Genomic DNA, 21,866 nt, shown 5'->3' with positions numbered 1-21,866 from the left:
TAGATTTGACTGTGACTTTGACTTTGGATCAGGCAGCATCTATTAATGTTAACTCTGTTTTTCTCTCTCCATGGATGCTGTCTAACCTGCTGAGTGCTTGGAGCACTTCCTTGCTTTATGCTAGATTTTTAACATTGCAACTTTTTGATTCTCATCCACATTTTATACACTGCGTATAAATAGACGAAGGGTCTTGGATCTGATACGTCATCTCTGTCTCTCTTGCCACAGATGCTGCCTGACATCACAGTGTTTCCAGCATTTTCTGCTTTTATACAAAATTATAAATGATTTGTAGTTGTCTCTATCCTGTTATCTGTGCTCAGAGTTTAAAGAGTATTCATAAATTAATCATTCATCACTGTTGCCATTGGTAACCCTGCAGCTGAATATTCAACCTTCCTTTTGAATGTTATAAATACTCAGAAATATTTTACATATACCATTTCAACATTAATTTTGGCAATGCATTATGATATATTAGTGATAGAGATTAGCACTGACATAAATTACATACCTTACACACAGTTAATGTTCATGCATTGTTCCCCGAAAGAGATAGTGGGTAACAGCTGAAACATTATTTTCAAAGTTACTGTCAGAAAGATGACTTTTTCTTTTATGACACCCTAAAGCTTTAGTCTAAAGATTTCATAAAACTATTACTGTCTTTTTACCCTTCAAGTGGCTCACCATTCCCTCTCAGATCATGAAACAGAACTTGAGTTTGTAATAATGGCGTCAGCACTTGCTCTGTGCAGTTGTCTCAGATGCAGCCATTTCTGTGACTTCAAAGCAATGCTTCATTCTTTTAGCCTTCAAGATACATGAGCAAAATTTTCCAAGATCAACTAAAATTCCCTAAGATGGGGGCAAAGTGAAATTCCATTGCACAGATACTGGTGTGCAGAACCAGCACTTTTTCTGTATTTATCATGCATAAAACGCACTTTGTGTGGGTGAAATTACACTGGCGATCTGTCTCTGATGAAGCCCCATCCCTCAGACACTTCTGGTTGAGACCCATGCCTGCGGCAGGTACTTTCCTGGTGTTAGATGTGAATCTAATGAAGTTGTCCTGTGCATTGGCTCCATCCGGCAATACTGGTTGGTAAGGTGTAGTCTATGACATGCGTTTCTGACTCACAGTAGAGGAAGGATCAAAGCTCACAACATATTAGCAAAGAAAGGACTTCACTGTTCCTTTGATGGATTGCTTTCTGCACATCTCTGCCTCATTTTGTTTACTGCCCAGAAGTTTTTATGCAGCTTTGCAGAATGGCCTATTACTTATTCCTCTCTTTCCGGCAGTGATACATGCTTTGATTCCTGGTAGAGTGAGCCTCATGGTGCCCTGGGATCATGCAGCAGGGGAATTCTGTGCAAATGACTGATGGAAAGTGTTAGAGAGAGGGAGATGACCAGACATTCTGGTGTCAGCCCTCCCCCGTGGTTTCCCTCACAACATAAGAATTAGGAGCAGGAGTAGGCCATCCAGCCTCTTGAGCCTGATCTACCATTCATCAAGATCATGGCTGATCTCTTACTTAACTCCATTTTCCTCCACTATCCCCATACCCCTTTAATTCCAGAAATCTACCTATCTGTCAGTCAGACAGAGGCATACAGCACAAAAACAGGCTCTTCAGCCCATCAGGCCCATGCTGACCATCATACTTGTCTGTACTTAGCTGCATTTAGTCCATAGCTTTCTATGCTTTGGCCTTTCAACAAACTTCTTAAACATTGTGAGTGTACCTGCCTCCACCACCTCCTCAGTCAGTGCATTCCAGGTTGAACAAACTCTCTCTCAGATTCCCTTTAAACCTCCTATCTCTCATCTTATACCTTTGCCCTTGTTTTAAACAACCCCCCACTTCGAGAAAAAGATATCTTTATCAGTCACATGTACATCAAAACACACAGTGAAATGCATCTTTTGCATAGTGTTCTGGGGGCAGCCCGCAAGTGTCGCCACGCTTCCGGCGCCAACATAGCATGTCCACAACTTCCTAACCCGTACGTCTTTGGAACGTGGGAGGAAACCAGAGCACCCAGAGGAAACCCACGCAGACACGGGGAGAACGTACAAACTCCTTACAGAATTCCAGCCGCTGTCTATCAGGAGTTTTGTACGTTTTCCCTGTGTCTGCATGGGTTTCCTCCAGGTGCTCCGGTTTCTTCCCAGAAATTCTCACTATCTGCCTTTACTCTCCCTCTTCGCAGATTCTTTTGAATGAATCCAGTGACAGAGCCTCCACAGCCCTATGGGGGAGAGAATTCCAAAGATTCACCACCCTCTGAGTGAAGAAATCTCTCCTCCACACAGTCTAAAAGACCTGCCACTCAGTTTGAGACTGTGGCCCTTGGTTCAAGACTCCCCAGCATGGGGGAGACATCTTCCCTGCATCAAGTTCTTTTAAACTTTGTGAGTATGAATGAGAGATCACCTCTAATTCTTCTCAGCTCAGGCCCGGTTCGTTCATTCTCACTTTGTATGGCAAGGTCAAGCCAAGTCAAGTTTATTGTCATCTGCACAAGTCCATGTGTGCACAGGTACAATGGAAAACTTACTTGCAGCAGCATCACAGGCACATAGCATCAGAGACGCAACATTCACAAGAAAAACGTAAATTGAACAAATTATACACAATTTTTACACAAAAGGACACAATTAAAACCCAAAAAAAAAAGTCCATTTTAGTGCAAAGTGACCAAAGTGGTCATAGCCTTGCTATACTGAGGTTGAGATTAGGGTTGTGCAGGTTGGTTCAAGAATGACACAACAGCTCCCATCCCTGCTGCCATTAAGAACCTCACACATAGACTATTAAAATGCCCAACATAATTTTTTTTAACCAGGTGTTACAAGTACGGTAAAACTCTGTTCATCTCCATACTTTGGACTTCAGTGGTGCTGGACCAATAGTCTTTCCAGACTGTTAATTCAGCTTTTTGTTTTGATATGTCACACAGCAGAATAATAGACTTTCAAAGGAGCACGGAAACCTGAACCCCAGTGAGGAAAGAGAGCGTGGAAATCAGGGCCCTGGTGAGAGAAAGGGAGCAGAGAAACTGGGGTTCTGGTGAGGGAAAGAAGCATGAAAACTAGGACCTTGGTGAGAGAAAGGGGGTGGTACAGAAACTGGAGTCCCAGTGATGGATGTAGACAGATATTAGATAGATATTTATTGATTAGTCACACGTACATCAAAACACACGGTGAAATGCGTCTTTTTGCGTTACTGAGAATGTGCTGGGGGCAGCCCGCAAGTGTCGCCACTCTTCCGGCGCCAACATAGCGTTGCCCACAACTTCCTAACCCGTACGTCTTTGGAATGTGGGAGGAAACCGGAGCACCCGGAGGAAACCCACGCATAAACACGGGGAGAGCGTACAAACTCCTCGCAGACAGCGGCGGGAATTGAACCCGGGTCGCTGGCGCTGCAATAGCGTTACGCTAACCACTACACTACCGTGCCACCCATGAGGGAAAGGTAATGTGGAAACGGGTCCCGGTAAAGCCAGGTGCCAACCCACTGCTTTCCCAAATAGTCGGAAGGTAAACTTTAGCATCCACTTAGTTGGCCAAAACAATGGTGAACGCAATTTCCAGGCACCTGTTTAAACAACAATGAACGTAGCCAACAGACATTCTGATGACCAACACATTACTGCTGATGGGAAATGCTGCTCTCTCTACCTTATCCCTTTCCTGTAATGATCTATAATGCTCGAACCCGCCTCTAACCGCAGCTTAATGCCAGGGTGAAATCAACTGAATTGGGTTAATGAATTCTTCCAATTGATCTATCCATTAAATCACAATCATGGCAAAGAACAGGGTCATAATCAATACTAACTTACAAAGACGCTGTAAAACAACTCTCTCTAACCAGAGAGGCCAATCCACCTTTTTAAAGATTTGAAGATCCAATCAGTCACTGACAGGGAAAGGTCAAATAGTATTGACTGGTGAATGAGCACAGACACATCATCCACCCTGCTGTTTTAATTTCCTTGTAATCAGAGTACAATTCGTTTGCTGTACATGTTTTCCAGAGGGTGTATTTATGTTGTTGTAGAAATAAGCATTGCTGCAGGAATGGAAGGATTTATCAGCAGCCCAATCAATATTGGCCCTGCTTAATTATTGAAGACAAAACTGCGGGTGGAAAGCTTGGAAGATCTACCGTACCCTAACCCTACCTCAGCAACGGAACACTTATGGACCTCCTGTTGCACTACTGTGGACTTGTTCCTCGTGCTTTTTGCACTAATGTCTTGTTTTGCACGGTCTTTCCCTTCATTGTATTGTATAATTTATGTTCTGTATGTTGTATGATAGGAGAGTTAAGGATTAAAGATTGAATATTCTCTGACTTTGATGGGGGAAGTGAAGAAGGTGAGAGACCCAGGCAAAGGGTAAAGAGTCTTGAAAGACATATAATACCTGTGAAGAGGGATTGTTAAGTGGAACATGTCTGCAAAGTAATCTCCCTCCATAAAATGTCCACAGATACCGACCTGCACAACTTTAACCCTACCTCAGCAATGGACCACCTCTTGCACTACCATGGATTTTTTTCTGATTGTGTTTTTTGCACAGTTGTATTGTTTTGCACAGACTTTTTTCTCTCTCTCTTCACTGCCTTGCATAATTTATGTATAATTTATGTTTTGTATGTTGTCTAAACCCATGTGCCTGCAATGCTACTGCAAGCTCATCTTTCATCGTACCTGTACCTCACCGTACTTGTGCACATGACAACAAACTCAACTTGACTTGATCTACCAAAGCAAATATAATCTCTTCATATTCAGCTTTGTAAGCATCCTGGTGGAGATTAGGGGGATTTAAAATTAGAATCAACCCCTCTCGATCTCCCAGCTTCTGGACAGTTAGGGTAGAAGCTCTTCATAACCAAGGTATAACCAACTTTGGTCAAACTGTCGCTCATCAACTTCTCACAAGGTGACATGTGGTAGCAAGAGTGTTTTAATTGCAATCTACAGTTGAAAAGAATGCCATTTATCAAAAAATAACCATATAATAGTCCTTATTATAAAAAGATGGTATGGACCACAAGTCTTAACATACACTGGCCCACAGCGTTCTTGGTTTCACCTTACATCACTAATAGCAATTGTTCTTTCTTTTATTAACATCATAGTTTCTTATTTATTCCTCCTGAATATTTTAAACCCAATCTGTAATATATATGATTCATGGTTAATGGATGTTATTTTATTCAGTGTTGCTTGAGTGCATTTGATCCAAGTTTATACCTCCTGAGAGAACTATTCCATTAACTGAATAGAATTTTAACTAATTTCCTTTGTGAGGTCTTCCAATCAATTCTGTTTGCTGTACTCTGTGGAATAATGAAACATTATGCATATGAAGATGCAATCAAGCGGCACTGGTGCTCCCCACACATTCAAAAATGCAAGTGGCAGCTCTGCTTCAGTTGGCAATGTGATTGTCTCCAAATCAGTAGGTTACGGGTTCAAGACTTACCATAAAACCCGGGCTGAAACTCCAGTGCGGTACTGGGGGAATGCTACACCGTTGGAAGATGCCACTTTTATATAAGATATCAAGCCGAGGCCCTCTCCGCTCTCTCAGGTAAAGATCCCAAGGCACGATTGAGAAGATGAACAGGACATTTGTCCCCAGGATCCTGGCCAATATTCTCTTGACAACACAAAAAATCGATGGTCTGATCAATATTATTTTCCCCTTCATAACACTGCTGTGTGCAGAGTGCTGACTACGTTTCCTATATTACGACAACAGTGACACATTTTAATACTGCCTTGGCTATAAAGTTAGGGCCTACATTTTCCCTACCACTGATATATAATTTCTATCGTTCCCCATTAACAGTCTCCCACATTCAGTAAATAGTGGGATTACACTTGTTACTCTGCAGTCATGGAATTTTGGGGGTGGAGCACAAGTACATCCAATATCTCCACATGCAGGAGATTGTTGTTACTTTTCATTCTTTCAGTAACCAGTGTTTTCACACCTTTTGTAAATCTCACTCCATCGTGGGCCGAAGGGCCTGTACTGTGCTGTAATAAAAGTATGATCCCTCTGCACCATGCATTGCAGATTGCTAAATTTTGAAAAGCTCATTCAACAATGAAGCCTAACAAGAATGATACCTAATAAGAAAGCTCCACAAGAATGACGGACAACCAGCCTTCAACCTAACCTGTGGTGCTAATACTTTCAGTATTCCAGTTATGAATTTATTTTCCTTTAATGTCACTTTTAATTCAAAATAATATTTGTATTACAATAGAAGAAGTCCTGAGTTATTGGTGAATCTCAAAGACACAACTCAGCATTCTGAAGTTGCCAATTTTTTTTATCTGGATTTTAGAAAGAAAGAAAAATTCATTCATCTCTACAGAAAATCACAAAAAGCTTTACATTCAGTAAAATACATGTGAAGTATTGATGCTGTGATAGTTTGGAGAAATGGTGATAAGATATCTTTATTCGTCACATGTGCATCGAAACACACAGTGAAATACGTAGAGTGTTCTGGGGGCAGCCCGCAAGTGTTGCCGCGCTTCCGGCACCAACATAGTGTGCCCACAACTTCCTGACCTGCACATCTTTGGAATGTGGGAGGAAACCGGAGCACCCAGAGGAAACCCACACAGAGACGGGGAGAACATACAAACTCCTTACAGACAGTGCTGGAATTGAACCCGGGTCGCTGGCACTGTAATAGTGTTACACTAGCCGCTACACTACCATGAGGACTACTTGTGCAAGCTTCCACATAAAACTACATCACAGTGGCAAGGTAAACTGGTTTATTGATGTGGGTTGAGAATAAAACAGGCTAGGACACTAGACAGACCTTGCCAGCTCTTCTTCAAACTAATGCCATTCATGATCACCTGAGACATCATACAGAATTCCGGTTTAATGTTTCATTGCCTTACAGTACAGCACTCCCTCGTTGCTACACTGGAATGCCCACTAGGATTGTGTCCCCAGGAGCCTGGATTTAGAGGTGAGACTGCTGCCCACTGATTCACTGCAGACATTGAGGTCTATCGCAGGAAGCCTGGTGAATTCTCTCTGCCTTTGCTTTCACAACACAGATATTGGGAGCGCATAGAATTATGAGCCTTTTCCCAATTCATCGACCCACTGGCTAGGCTAGGATTTCTTGCCCATCCCAATTTCCCCTGAGAAGGTGACGGTGAGCTATCTTCTTGAACTGCTGCAGTCCTTCCATAAAGAAACCCTTGGATAGGGAATTCGAAGATGTAAGCACGAGGATGATGAAGGAATGGCAATACATTCCTGGATCTGGATGGTGTGTTTCAGACAGAAAACTAACCCAAAATTCAGAAAATAATTGTAATAATTTCTGTGTGCAACTTTAATTGTAAGATTAGAAAAGGATCATTTTAGTCTTTAGAGACAGATCAACAATACAAAATATGGTTATCCAAAATTTCCTTCTGTTTACTAGCAACAACGATTTGCACTTATATAGGGTCCTTGTGCTAGTTAAACAGTAATATGTCCCAAGGTGCTTCACAAGAACATTAGCACAGCGCCAGTGACCTGGGTTCAATTCCAGCAATTGTCTGTAAGGAGTTTGTACGTTCTCCCCATGTCTGCGTGGGCTTCCTCTGGGTGCTCCGGTTTCCTCCCACATTCCAAAGACGTATGGGTTAGGAAGTTGTGGGCATGCTATGTTGGCACCTGAAGTGTGGTGACACTTGCGGGCTGCCCCCAGAACACTCTACGCAAAGATGCATTTCACTGTGTGTTGCGATGTACATGTGACTAATAAAGATATCTTGTCTTATCTTATCTTATCTTATCCAGATGAATCCAAGAAATGAGATAAAGAATGGTCAGAGGTAGACTTCAGAGAATGTCTTCAAGGGATACAGAAACAGAAATGTTTAGAGAGAAAATTCCATTGTTTCGTGCCCTTCCAACAGTGGCCTTTGTGTAGCCTTCAGCTGAGATCATTAGTATCCTATATCTGTTTCATAGGAACCTCTTGATACTTGGTTACGTATCTTCTTCCAACATTTCCAATAATTACAGCAATTGCCTTGGAAGCAATGGAGACAATTATTGGAGACAGGGGAGGGACAGGTTGGTTCTACATTGACCAACCACCAGGAGAAAGTCATACAAAGAGCTGGGATGAACTTTCAGGTGTCTTTCTCTCATACCTTACTGTCCTTCATGGCTGCCAGTGATGGGGGTGATTAGAACTGGGGATGAGCAAGAGACTGGAAATAGAGGAGCAGTGCAGAGTTTTCATTGAGTTACTGGGCAGGAAGAGGTTACAGAAACAAGTGTTGTTTAGAAGGATAAGGCAAGGACGGTATTATCTGATACCCACAGCACAGATATTTAACATTGCAATCAGAACAATCCTAGCCTAACTTTCTTTTCCTTTCCTGGTTCATTGCAAATGGAGCCAGTAATTTAAAATGACTTGCCTGTGTTGTTCTACTTGAACTCCCAAGTTTTAAAGACTGAGGGAAAATAGCCACGACAGAAATAAGAACCATCTTTTAGAAATGAGATGCACTTCAAAATCCATGAGTTTATTAGGCATGTATAAAATTTGTATTCACTGAACAGCGTTCTTTGTTCAATAGTTCATGACCTTAAATACCCTCCTGGTTAAAACAGAAGTACACCAATTCTACTCATGTCTTCTGTCAACTCAAATGCAGTCAATACATTTATTAATTATCTTCAACTACAATCTCATTACAAAGAATTCATTAAGTATGTTTTCCTTGCATGCAATAATGGTGCTATCTGCTACATGGGTTGAATGGGGTACAAAGACATGCAACTGAAACTAAATCTTCCAATGCTTTCTGACTGTGCATACCCTTCTTTCTCACTCCTTACCACTCAATCCATTCTAACAGTGCTTTTGATGAAATGATCTGTATTATAACACACCCATTTTGTCTCCTTCTTGTAAATCATTCATTAATACATCCTCAGGGCAGCAACAGAGTAGTGTATCAACTGGTCCGAAACTATGTCATACTAGAGGAAAACAGTGATATTTCTTCCTCCTGTATTACATTGAATCAATGAATATTGCAACACAGTAACAGTCCATTTGGTCTGTAAATGGTGTTATGGTATATTTCTCCACATGAATCAATTAGTCTATTCTCCTGTCTGGTCAGCATATCCTTCAATATTCCTTTTTATTCAGCTATTTAAAGAATTTGTGGACTCTCCTAACACTGCAGAGTGGTTGTGAATTCCACATTTTAACCATCCTCTGAGTAAGGGAATCTTTCCTCTAACTATTTTCAGTCATGTGTCTAAACTTGCACACTCCTGAACAGAAACTGGTGAGAGATCTTATGTCACTTGCATTGGAGCAGTCAACAGCTACCAGCCAAATCCGAGGGGCAACATTAATTATCGAAATGAGTTAACAGAATAAATTGCAAACCGCAGCCACATAAATATCAGCTCCTTCTACTTCACTCGAGGCTTGCCAACTCTGATGGGATATATTCCTGAGGGTCTACCTTACAACTTCTAGCCAGTAACTTGCTCTCTCAGCAAAACAACTTCTTATCTCCAACTCCAATGTTTTTCCAACTAATTATAAGAAAATCTTCAAAGAGAATAAAAAAAGCAAAGTTTCTTTTTAATTTCTCTACAATGTTCTCCAGGGTTTGTTCCATCAATGGCAGCCGTGTGCTCAGATTCCTGGGCTCGAAGTTCTGGAACTCTGCCTCTATACCTCTCTTTCTCTTTTGAGCTCCTTAACTCTCCAACCAAGCTTTTGGCTCCTGGCTTTATTATCTCCTTATGTGGTTTGTCGCCAAATTTTATTTGACAGCACCATTGCAAAATGACATCAGAAGCTTTGCAAATGTTGAAGGTTCTCGATCGACACCACGCCTGCCCTTCACATGCTGTGGGGGCACACCGAAGAAAAGTACAGCATCTCGGATTGGGGTTTGTGGCAAGAAGAGGTTGGTGACTGTGGTCAGAGGGCTGGTGGTCCATGACCCAACTGAGGTCTGGTGGAATGGTGAATGGGAAGTGGTGGCTGATTGGAGATCAGCAGCTTGTGATGGAAGTGGGGAGTGGGGAGAGGGTTGTAGGCTTTGATCAGGGAATTGGGGTTCAGGGACCTTGAAGATTGTTGGGGGGGGATGGTGTGGCTGAAGTATTTGGGAGCTGGGAGTTGGGAAATTGAGTCAATAGGGGGCTTAGAGTCTGGACCAAGCAGGTGTGAGAGGGTGAGGGCCAACTGGGGTGGAGGAGTCCAATCAGCAATTGGAATTAGGGGTTAGGCCTCAATATAGAACTTACATAACTGGGGGCCTAATACAAAGGAGCATTATTCGCAACAGTAGTTCCTGGATTGTCCAATGATGAACGTTCCTGGGACAACATGGACTTATTTCCCAGCAAAGCTTCAAAAAAGGCGGTTGAATTATCAAAAGAGTAAGAGCGAATCAGAACCAGCAACTCTTGCCAAATTTTCATAGATGGAGAACCAGACAGTAGAAGGAGCAGGAATATACAATCAATGGGAAATCACTGTTCCCAGAGAGGTGTATGCAGTCGGACAACTCCTGAGGCTGAATAACAGGACATCATCACTTCCTCTCGCATGTTCCTTGCTTTAATTAGTCGAGGCATTGAGTTCAAGGGTCAGGAAGTTATGCTGCAGCTTTATTAAACTCTGATTAGGCTGCAACTGGAGTATTGCATTCAGTTCTGGTCACCTCATTATAGGAAGGATAGGGAGGCTGTGGGAAGGGTGCAGAAGAGGTTTACCAGGATACTGTCTCGATTAGAGGGCAGATGCTTTAAGGAGAGGCTGGACAAACTAGGGTTGTTTTCTCTGGAGTGGGAGGGGCTGAGGGGAGACCTGAAAGAAGTTTATAAAATTATGAGAGGCATAGATAGAGTACACAGCTGGTATCTTTTTCCCAGGGTCAAAATGTCTCATACTAGAGGGCATGCATTTAAGGTGAGAGGGGGTATGTTTGAAGGAGATGTGCGGGGCAAGTTTTTTACACACAGAGAGTGGTGGGTGCCTGGAATGTGCTGCCAGGGGTGGTGGTGGAGGCAGATACGATAGAGGCATTTGAGATGCTCTTAGATAGACACATGAGTGTGCAGAGAATGGAGGGATATGGACCATGTGCAGACAGAAGGGATTAGTTTAATTAGGCATCATTTGCTTAATTAGATTGGCGCAACATCGTGGGCCAAGTGGTCTGTTCCTGTGCTGTACTGTTCAATGTTCTATGTCTATTCAGATTCCTTTTATGACCATTCTTTGCTTATTGAATACTGGAAATTCATGATAGATGCCACTACCATCCTGCTTGCAAGGCTTCTGCACGTATATTCTCAGTTAGAATCGCTTTATTAAGAATTGACAGACAAGTCAAAATGGAAAGCTCAATTACGTATGTGTTTACTGGCTGAGATCACGCCGTGTCAATCAAAAGATGTTCATTTTGCTGTGAGTTTCATCTTTATTCACTGAAGTGGAGCTGACCAATAAGTGGGGCCAGTGGGTGCGAGCAACGTAAAATGATGCACTTGATGGCTTGTCCCTGGGCTCAGTATGTCTGACGTACCACTTGCAACAACTTGCTGGATCGTGCTATTCCCAGTCCGTGCCTTGTGGTCACCACTCACATGAGCCCAGAGGCCGAGCGAAATTCTTGCAATTGCAGGGCTCCTGCTTGCATTGCTGCTGCAGCTCACGGTGAACTGCAAGAGGAGACTGGGCCTCAATTGGTGGGAACTGAGGTCCCAACGAAGGCATGCCCCTGATGGCTTCCAAACAGCTTGTGTTGTCAAAGATCTTCCCCATGCTTCCAAAAGTCTTTGATGATTAGAGAAACAGAAGCAGTTGGGAAAAAAAATATTTTTAAAGAAAATGATAAATTTATTAAGATTTTAAAAAATATATGAAATATACATTTTTTGTTGTTCTAATTGTGTTTTTCTGCTCTAATTGTGTTCTTTCTTGTCTAATTTTTTGTGTAATTTAATGATTTTCTTGTGAATGTTGTGTATCTGATGCTCTGTGCCTGTGATGCTGCTGCAAGTAAGCTTTTCATTGCACCTGTGCACACACGTACATGTGCGTATGACAATAAACTCGACTTTGGCTTTGACATTGAAATAAAGGAAAATAAGCAACAAACTTAACCAGATTTAGCTTTTGAATTAATGTTCCCAGCCCCATACCACTTGCCAGCTACAGCTGAGCAGGCTGAATGACAGAATGTCTGGAGACTCGACGGTGAGTGCAGGGGCTCAGCATGTGGTTAGATGCACTCGCATCTCAGCTCCAACGCATCCCTGCATTCCGTGCTGCAGTGCACACGCATGGTTGTCCAGAATGCGCTGTGACGCAGCATTTATTGCCCAACCTGAGTTGGCCTTGAGTGGGTTGAGAGTGAGCTGTCTCCTTGAACTGCTGCAGTCATTCCGGTGACGATGATGTTTGGGAGTTCCAACAGTTAGACTCAGTGACCCATTTCCAAGACACAATGGTATGTGACTGTGTGGGGAACCTACAAATGGTGGTGTTCCGTACCCTGCCACTTCTTTGATGCAGAAGCGGTGGGTTTGGAAGGTACTGTCGAAGTAGTCCAGATGAGTGCATTTTGTAGGTGGCACAGATTGCAGTAATGGGACACTGATAGTGGAGCGAGTGACTGATTAGGGTGCCAATCAGGCAGGCTGCTTTGTTCTGGACAGCGCTGAGCTGCCCTAGTATTGCTTTAGCAGCACTCATACAGACAAGCTCGGAATGAGACTTGGAACTGAACACTGTATTCAAAATGTGGTTAACATCTTTCTATTTCAAAGAATTTGCAAGTCATTACATTTCAGAATATTACAGATCAATATCAAAATTTAATTAGCCTTTTTAATTACTTTTTTGTACTTGTCCACCAGCCTTTCATGAATTCTGTGCATAAAGACCAGAAACTTTCTGCTCCTCCAATTTAGCAAATCCTCTGAAATATATCCTTCAGTGGATGACCTCACACTGGACTCCATCTGCCACAATTTTTTTTGGGGGGGGTGCTTGTGGGGCTATAACTGTGCCTGGCTGCCCTCTGGTTCAAAAGCACAAGATTTTAGATGCCAGAAATCTGTAATAAATGCTGGAAATGCTCAGCAGGTCAGGCAGCATCTGCGGAGAGTGAAACAGGGTCAATGTTTCAGGTGAACGACCTTTCGTCAGAGTTGGAAAGCGCTGGGGATAAGCAATTTTTAACACCAGGAGAGGGCAAAAGACAGAAGGAACGATTGTGCAGAACTGCAAGTCCATGGCTTATTGAAAGTGGCTACACAGGTAGAGCGGGTGGTTAAGAAGGCGTGTGGAATGCTTGCTTTCGTTAATCGAGGTATTGAGTATAAGAGTCGAGAAGTTATGATGCATCTCTATAGAACTCTGATTAGGCCGCATTTGGAGTATTGCGTGCAATTCTGGTCACCTCACTACAGGAAGGATTTCGAGGCTTTAGAGAGGGTGCAGAGGAGGTTTACTAGGATGCTGCCTGGATTAGAGGGCATGTGCTATCAGGAGAGGCTGGACAAACTTGGGCTCTTTTCTCTGGAGCAGCGGTGCTGAGGGGTGATCTGTTGGAAGTGTAGAAACTCATGAGGGGCATAGATAGGGTGGACAAGCAATATCTTTTTCCCATTATTGAGTGATCTAATATCAGAGGGCATGCATTTAAGGTGAGAGGGGGTCGGTTAAGAGATATGAGAGGTAAATTTTTTACTCAGAGAGTGGTGGGTGCCTAGAATATGTTGCTTGATAGGGTGGTGGAGGCAAATTCATTGGGGCTTTTAAGAGGGGCTTAGATTGGCACATGAATGAGAGGAAAATGGAGGGATATGGGTATTCTGTAGATAGGAGGGATTAGCTATGTCGACACAACATTGTGGGCCAAAGGGCCTGTTCTGTGCTACACTGTCTATGTTCTATGTAACTACCAAAGGAACTTAGAAGGTTGGAGAAAGGTTGTACGAACTTTCTCGGGAGTGTCAGAGGCAGAGGGGAGACCTGGTGGAATTGTGAGAGGCATGGATGGGGTGGACCTACCTGAACTGGTCCCAAACCAAGGGCATCAGGACCAGCTCTGGTTGCCTTATGGCTGAAACCAATACGCAGCACAGACTGGCAGGTTGGAACCCAGGACATGAGGATTTACTTACTGCTCAACTCACTGAGGCATCCGCGAAGCTCACATGTCAAATTTTCATGGTTTCAACTATTTCAAATGCAGTAGTACAGTAGCCTTTGGCTGATATCACTAGTGCCCTATGTCTGGTTCATAGCAACTTCTCGGTACTTGGCTACATCACTTCTTCCAGCATGTCCAATAATCAACAGAGATTGACTTGGAAGCAATGGGGGAAAATATCGGAGACTGGGGAGGGATGGGTTAGTCCTTCATGTGACCAACCACCAGGAGAAAGTCATACAAAGAGTTGGGATGAATATTCGGGTGTCTTACTCTCATACCTTACAATACCTCGGATGTGGTCCAATTGCCAACTTGGCACCCAAGCTGAGTGTTCACGTTTAGCGCAGGCTTAAGGACCCTGGAATGTGCTAATCAGGAGACTGACACAACAACTTCACTCAGCTTTTCTGAGGATCCAGTTCCTAACCAAGAAAGGACTAAGAAGAACGAAGAGTCTTCGACCTGAAACATTGCGCCCCTGCATGTATCAATGGTGCTGAGGTGGAGATGGTTGAGAACTTCAAGTTCCTAGTTGTAAACATCATCAATAGCTTGTCGTGGTCGAGCCATGTGAATGTTATGGCCAAAAAAGCACACCAGTGCCTCCACTTCCTCAGAACGCTAAAGAAATTTGGCATGTCCCCATTGACCCTCACCAATTTTTATAGATGCACCACAGAAAGTATTTTATCCATCTCCATCACAGCTTGGTATGGCAACTGTTCTGCCCAACACCACAAGAAACTGCAGAGGGTTGTGGACACAGCCCAGTCCATCATGAAAATCAGCCTCCTCTCCATGGACTCTACCATGTCTACACTTCCTGCTGCCTCAGGAAAGCAGCCAACATAATCAAAGACCCCTCCCACCCCGGTCATTCTCTCTTCTCCCATCTTCCATTGGGCAGAAGATACAAAATCTTGAAAAACGCACCACCAGACCTCTTGTACAGCAAAGGTGAACCCTTGACCTCACAATCTATCTCATCATGGCCCTTGCACCTTATTGTCTACCTGCACTACACTTTCTTTGTAACTGCAACACTATATTCTGCATTCTGTTATTGCTTTTCCCTTTGTACTACCTCAATGTACTTAAGTCTTGAAATGATCTGTCTGGATGGCATGCAAAACAAAGATTTTCACTGTATCTTGGTACATGTGACAGTAATAAATTAATCACCAATTTCCACAGATGCTGCCTGACTTGCTGACTGTTTCCAGCATTTTCTGTTTTTATTTCAGATTTCCATAAGACTCATGACTCATGCCTTCTAACACAGTGGTGCAGCTAGTAGAGCTGCTACCTCACACTCCCAGCATCATGCGTTCGCACGTTCTTTTTAAATTTTTTATTTATAGATTTCTCAAACACTTGCTACTACTCCCGGCAATGGTAATTTTGTATATGCAGGGCAGTAACATTGATGCATTTATGGGGAAGATGGGGAGAGTAGTGATGGATAAAGGAACAGAAGGATTTGCTTCGTATTGAGCAGAGCAGTTTCAGATAATCAGCATTCAACAACTGCATTTCCGACATTTAATGTTGTTTCTGTTTACTTGTCTGCAGGAAGTTATTCTTCAAGAACCCTCGTTTGTTCTTCACAAATGTCTTCATTGCCCATTTTAACCCAATTCCTCTAAACAAACAATTTCTCCTGTCCTCTCCATTATCACGGACCTTGTGTTCTTTCCCCTCCCTTTCTCTGCAGAGCATGTTCTACCTCGAACTTGTCCCAGCACAGACTGACCAGAAACATTAACTCGAGAAACAAATGCAGATGCTGGAATCTAGATGAAAAACATGACGATGCTGGAGGAACTCAGCAGGCCAGGCAGCATCCGTGGAGAAAAGCAGGCGGTCAACGTTTCGGGTCAGGACCCTTCTTCAGGACTGAAGGTAGGAAAAGGGGAAGTCCAATATATAGGAGGGAAAAGCAGAGCAGTGATAGGTGAACAAAAGAGGGGAGGCGGGGTGGGCACGGGATGGTGATAGGTAGATGCAGGTAAGAGGTAGTGATGGGCAGGTGTCTACATTACTCTACTTAAAAACATTAACTTCACTTCCACTAAAACGGACATTGTTTTCTTGTTCTAATTGCGTTCTTACTTGTAAAAATTGTGTATAATCTATGTTCAATTTATGTCTTTCTTGTGAATGCTGCTTATATGATGGTGGGCCATCTTCTCACAGCTACCGTTGGGCAGGAGGTACAGAAGCCTGAAGTCCCACACCACCAGGTTCAAGAACAGCTACTTCTCTTCAACCATTCGGTTCTTGAACCAACCTGCACAACCGTCATCACTACAGTTTAGCAACACGATGACCACTTTGGTCACTTTGCACTAAAACTGACTTTTTTTTTGTCTTTATTTGTGTCCTTTCTTGTAAAAATTGTGTATAATTTATGTTTAATTTAAGTTTTTCTTGTGAATGCTGTTTATCTGATGCTATGTTCCTGTGATGCTGCTGCAAGTAAGTTTTTCATTGCACCTGTGCAAGCATGTACTTGTGCACATGACAATAAACTCAACTTTGACTTTTAACTTCGACCCCTCGACAGGTGCTGCCTGACCTGGTGATATTCCCAAATATGTTTTATTTCATTTCAGATTTCCATTATTTTCCAACTGTTTTGCTTTTGGTGGATGTGCTGATCAGCTGAATTAAGAGGGGAGTGTCTTGATTCAAGTACACTTCAAATGGATGTTTCACCTTTGTAACTGCTAACTTAGCAAAGAAGAACACCTTCAATTATTCTCATTTTTAATTTTCCCAAGGTCAAACCTCAACAGGTATCAGGGCCCTGTGAGCTGCACTTCTCTCTCACCAGTTTATTTGGCACAGTCATTTGTGTGATTCCTAGTAGAATGAAAATAATTCTGAGCCGAACAGATATTATGGCCCTTGTCATAAATCTATCTGCAAGTCACTAAGGAGTGATGCTTCAGCAAGCTGTGCTTGAGGGGATGTGATATTTAGATGTGATTTTTCGAGCTGGGGGATATCTGCCACCTGACTACTGTATCGCTCCATAGCACTTTCTGCAGGCAGATGACACATGCCTTCTAACGCAATGGTGCAGCGAGAAGAGCTGCTGCCTTACTCTTTCAGCTACCCGGGTTCGATCCCGAACACTGGCGTTAATGTGTGTGCAGTTTGCGCGCTCTCCCTGTGACCATGCGGGCTTGAACCGGATGCTCCGGTTTCCTCCCACACAAGGAAACAGGAGCAGAAGTAGATCACCTGGTCTGTCATTCAATATGTTCATGGCTGATCTACCCTTGGCTTCAACTCTACCTTTGTGCCAGTTCCCCATAACTCTCAATCCCCCGACCTTTCGAGAATTTATCTTCCTCCACTTTAAGTACTTCTCCCGATCCAGCCTCCACAACTCTCTGGGACAGAGAACTCCAGAGGTTGACTACCCTCTGTGAGAAGAAATTTCTACGCACCTTGGATTCAAGTAACTGCCCCTCATCCTGAAACTATGCCCCTTGTTTAAGATTCAGAGATGCTGGACAGTGAGGTAATAGGTGACCCGAAATTACCCCGAATGTAGGAGGGTGGTAGGTGCATCGGGGAGCTGATGGTTATGTGAGAGATAATAGGTCTCAGGGAAATAACTGGTTGAATGTGATTACTCTTAAGAACTCACCTGAACTCAATGGGCTGAAGGATCTGCTTCTACGACATCAGGAATCATGAAATAGCTTCTCTGTAATCTGAGCTTTCACAGACTGTGGTCTTTCATGATATTTTGACACTCACCAACTTTTATTGATGTACCATAGAAAGCATCCTGTCTGGATGCATCATGGCTTGGTACGGCAACTGCTCTGCCCAGGACCGCAAGAAACTGCAGAGAGTTGTGGACACAACCTAGCGCATCACAGAAACCAGCCTCCCCTCCTTGGACTCTCTCTATACCTCTCTATGTCTTGGTGAAGCAGCCAGCATAATAAAAGACCCCACCCACCCGGGTCATTCTCTCTTCTCCCCTCTTCCATCAGGCAGAAGATACAGGAGCCTGAGGGCACGTACTGTTGTTTTTACCCTGTACTACCTCAATGCACTGTGTAATGAATTGATCTGCACGACTGTATGCAAGACAAGATTTCACTGTACCTCGGTACAAGTGACAATAATAAACCAATACCAATACTAACACCAATATTACTACATAGTTACTGCCTTTAAAATCCAAATAAGGAAATTATTTCTTTATCCACTCCAGGGATGTGCATGTTGCAGGCACTTGCTACCCATCAGTAATTACTCTGGAGAAAGAGGTCATGATTGAACTAACTTCTGTACATTTGGTGAAGGTGGCTTTGAGGAGGGAGTTCCAGGATTTTGACTTAGTGACAATGAAGAAAGAGTAATTCTAAGTGGAGATGGTGTGTGACTTAGAGGGGAACCTGGAGATAAAATTGGTAAATTGGTTTATTATTGTCACATGTACCGAGGTACAGTGAAAAACATTCTTTTGTGTGTCATCCTTGCAGATCATTTTATCACATCAGTGGATTGAGGTAGTATAAGGGAAAACATCGAACATAGAACAGTACAGCACAATACAGGCCCTTCGGCTCACAATGTTGTGCTGACCTTTAAACCTCGCCTAAGACCATCTAACCCCTGCCTCCCACATATCCCTCTATTTTAAATTCCTCCATATGCTTATCCAGTAATCTCTTGAATTTGAGCAATGTACCTGCCTCCACCGCCACCCCAGACAGCGCATTCCATGCCCCAACCACTCTCTGGGTAAAAAACCTTCCTCTGATATCTCCAACAATAACAATATCTAAAACAATAACAATATCTAAAACAATAACAGAATGCAGAATAAAATGTTACAGTTACAGAGAAAGTGCAGTGCAGGTGGACAATAAGGTGCAAGGCCATGATGAGGTAGATTGTGAGGTCAAGAGTCCATCTTATCATACTAGAGGACCGTTCAATAGTCTTATAACAGCAGGATAGCAGCTGTCCTTGAGCCAAGTGCTTTCAGGCTTTTGTATCTTCTGCCCGATGGGAAGGGGAAGAAGAGAGAATGTCATGGAGTCATACAGAATGGAAACAGGCCATTCGGCCCACCATGTCCATGCCGACCAGTGGGCACCCATTCCGTACTAATCCCATCTTCCAGCCCATAGCTTTCTATGCCCAGGCAATTCAAGTGCTCATCTGGACACTTCTTAAATGCTGTCAGCAACTCTGCTTCCTCCACTGTCTCAGGCCAGGTACTTGCCACTCTCTGGATTAAATGGGTCCCCCGCAGATCCCCTCTAAATCTCTTACCCTTTACACTAAATCGATGTCTTCTAATTTTATCTACCTCTGATAAGGGGAAAGGTTTCCTGCAGCTTATCCTAGCTATACCCCTTTGATTTTTATGTACCTCAATCATGTTCCCTCTTGACCACCGCTCCAGGGAGAACAGACCCAGCCTTTCCAGTCTCTCCTCATAACTGAAACAGGCAACATCCTGGTGAACCTCCTCTTCACCCTCCTCAGTGTTTGTGGTGAACAGCCTTCTTGGAGGGAATGGCCTGTTGTTTGGGAGGTGCTGTTTGAATTGCCTTGGCCAGTTGCTGTTGTGCATTTAGTAGATTGCATTGAACACTGGCTCTTACAACAGCCAGCTGTCGGGGTAAACGAGTGGTATAAATTTCCCTCTAATGCCAAAACAATACATGAAAATTAACCTGCTTGCTGGGTCACCCTAGATGTCAGCACCTCATCTCAACCCCAAACTCGAGGCAATTACACCTAGAATTATCTCAGAATTTCCCAGCGTGACTTTTGCAACTTCAGCTTTCAGACCATTTACAGTTAGTTATTATGGATTTCTATCGACTGAGAAATGGATTGAGACCATCAGAACTTCGTCCCCTTGTATCCCTCTCAACCCTTCCATTTTAGGCATTATTTGGAGAAAACTGTGTGAAGGACAGGGTGAATAGTTTCACACAATCTGTGGAACAGAGGTGCAATTTGTACTCAGCATGGATGTTTGAGAATTACACTTCAAAATTTACAAAGCTAATGGTTGCAGCCTTGGAAGTGTGGTCAATTTTTATCATTGTAGCAAAGGCTGGCACTGCACTGCCTGGGACTGAAGGTGGAGGAAAGCTTGCCTTTGTACTGAGCTTCTTGTTAGTGTAGGAGGGAGAACTCAGACAGCATGGCCATTCTTTGGGTGCACTTGAGGGGTTAGTATGTTGGAGATGAGGTCCAGGGAAGGTGATGGGCCAAGCAATCATTTGGGATGGGACGAGTCAACGATCTCATGGCCAGGAATGGCAGTGATAACGGAAAACATTTGCCTTTTGTTTCTTGTGTTTGGAGCTTGCTTCCCTGAACGTTCGTTGATGCTTCAGGGAAAACCTAAGTTGTCACAGGAAGCAATGAGGAATACCTGGATAATGGACACCTCTTATTTGCCTGTTGCCAAGGCAACATGCAGGGCACATCCTATTTGAAGCATTCATGTGATTCATGGAAGCCTTTCCACATTTTGAAAGGATGTATAAGTGCTTACATAAGTGGTCAGCAGACCAATTTCACCCACTGAGCTACAATAAGAATCAAATTATATGCAGAAAGCAAAACAAAGATTGTTAAAGAAAGAAGAGATTAAGAGAGAAGATTAGACAAGAAAGAAAATGTGAAAACACCATATACTTTGAAATGTCTCCAATATTATCAAAGTTGTAAAATAACTTGTAAAATTAATTTTATGGTCCCGGATAGCAGTAATTAAGACATGGTATTGAAAATTCACTTATTCCTGGTGCACTAATTCTAATTTACTTTGACATGTTTATTGGCTGAGCAATGGGTAATTACAGCAACTTTGAAGTGGGTACAATTACGTCTTGGTTAAGCTGCTGGATTGGCTGCCAGAGTTCTAGATTATTGATCCAGAATCAGGAATTTGAAACCCAATAGGGCACCTGGAGAATTTACGTTCAAGTAATTAAGTCAAATCTTGAAGGAAGACAAAATCTTGGTACCAGTCAGTCTTAAACTATCAGACTGTTGTGAACACGCATCTCATTCGTTCATGTCTGGTTGAAGGGCAGGCACAGTAGTGTAGCGGTTAGCATAACGCTATTACAGCGCCAGTGACCTGGGTTCAATACTGGCTGCTGTCTGTAAGGATCTTGTACGTACTCTTCGTGTCTGTGTGGGTTTCCTCCGGGTGCTCCGGTTTCCTCCCACGTTCCAAAGGTGTACGGGTTAGGAAGTTGTGGACATGCTCTGTTGGCGCTGGAAGCGTGGCGACATTTGCAGGCTGCCCCCAAGAACACTCTACACAAAAGATGCATTTCACTGTGTGTTTCGATGTAGATGTGACGAAGAAAGAAATATTATACAATGTGGCTTGGTTTTAACAGCTTCCTCAGAGATAAGCAAAACATGCATGTAAGAATTAGGAGCAGGAGTAGGGCACTCAACCCCTCGAGTCTCCTCTACCATTTAATAAGATCATGACTGATCCAAAGTTAGCTTCAACTCTGCATTTCTATCTGGACCGAAGGGCCTGTTCCTGTGCTGTA

The 21,866-nt window shown here is 43.2% G+C and overlaps 1 protein-coding gene across 3 annotated transcripts in view; it reads right to left on the bottom strand.

Moving 5' to 3' along the window:
- Positions 1-21,866, bottom strand: part of LOC127575759 (protocadherin-9) — a 728,604-nt gene that overhangs the window by 35,110 nt on the left and 671,628 nt on the right. The window lies entirely within an intron of this gene.

Source organism: Pristis pectinata, chromosome 11 (genome assembly GCF_009764475.1).
Source record: "Pristis pectinata isolate sPriPec2 chromosome 11, sPriPec2.1.pri, whole genome shotgun sequence".
Taxonomy (NCBI): Eukaryota; Metazoa; Chordata; class Chondrichthyes; order Rhinopristiformes; family Pristidae; genus Pristis; species Pristis pectinata.
This window is presented reverse-complemented; position numbering and strand designations above follow the sequence as displayed.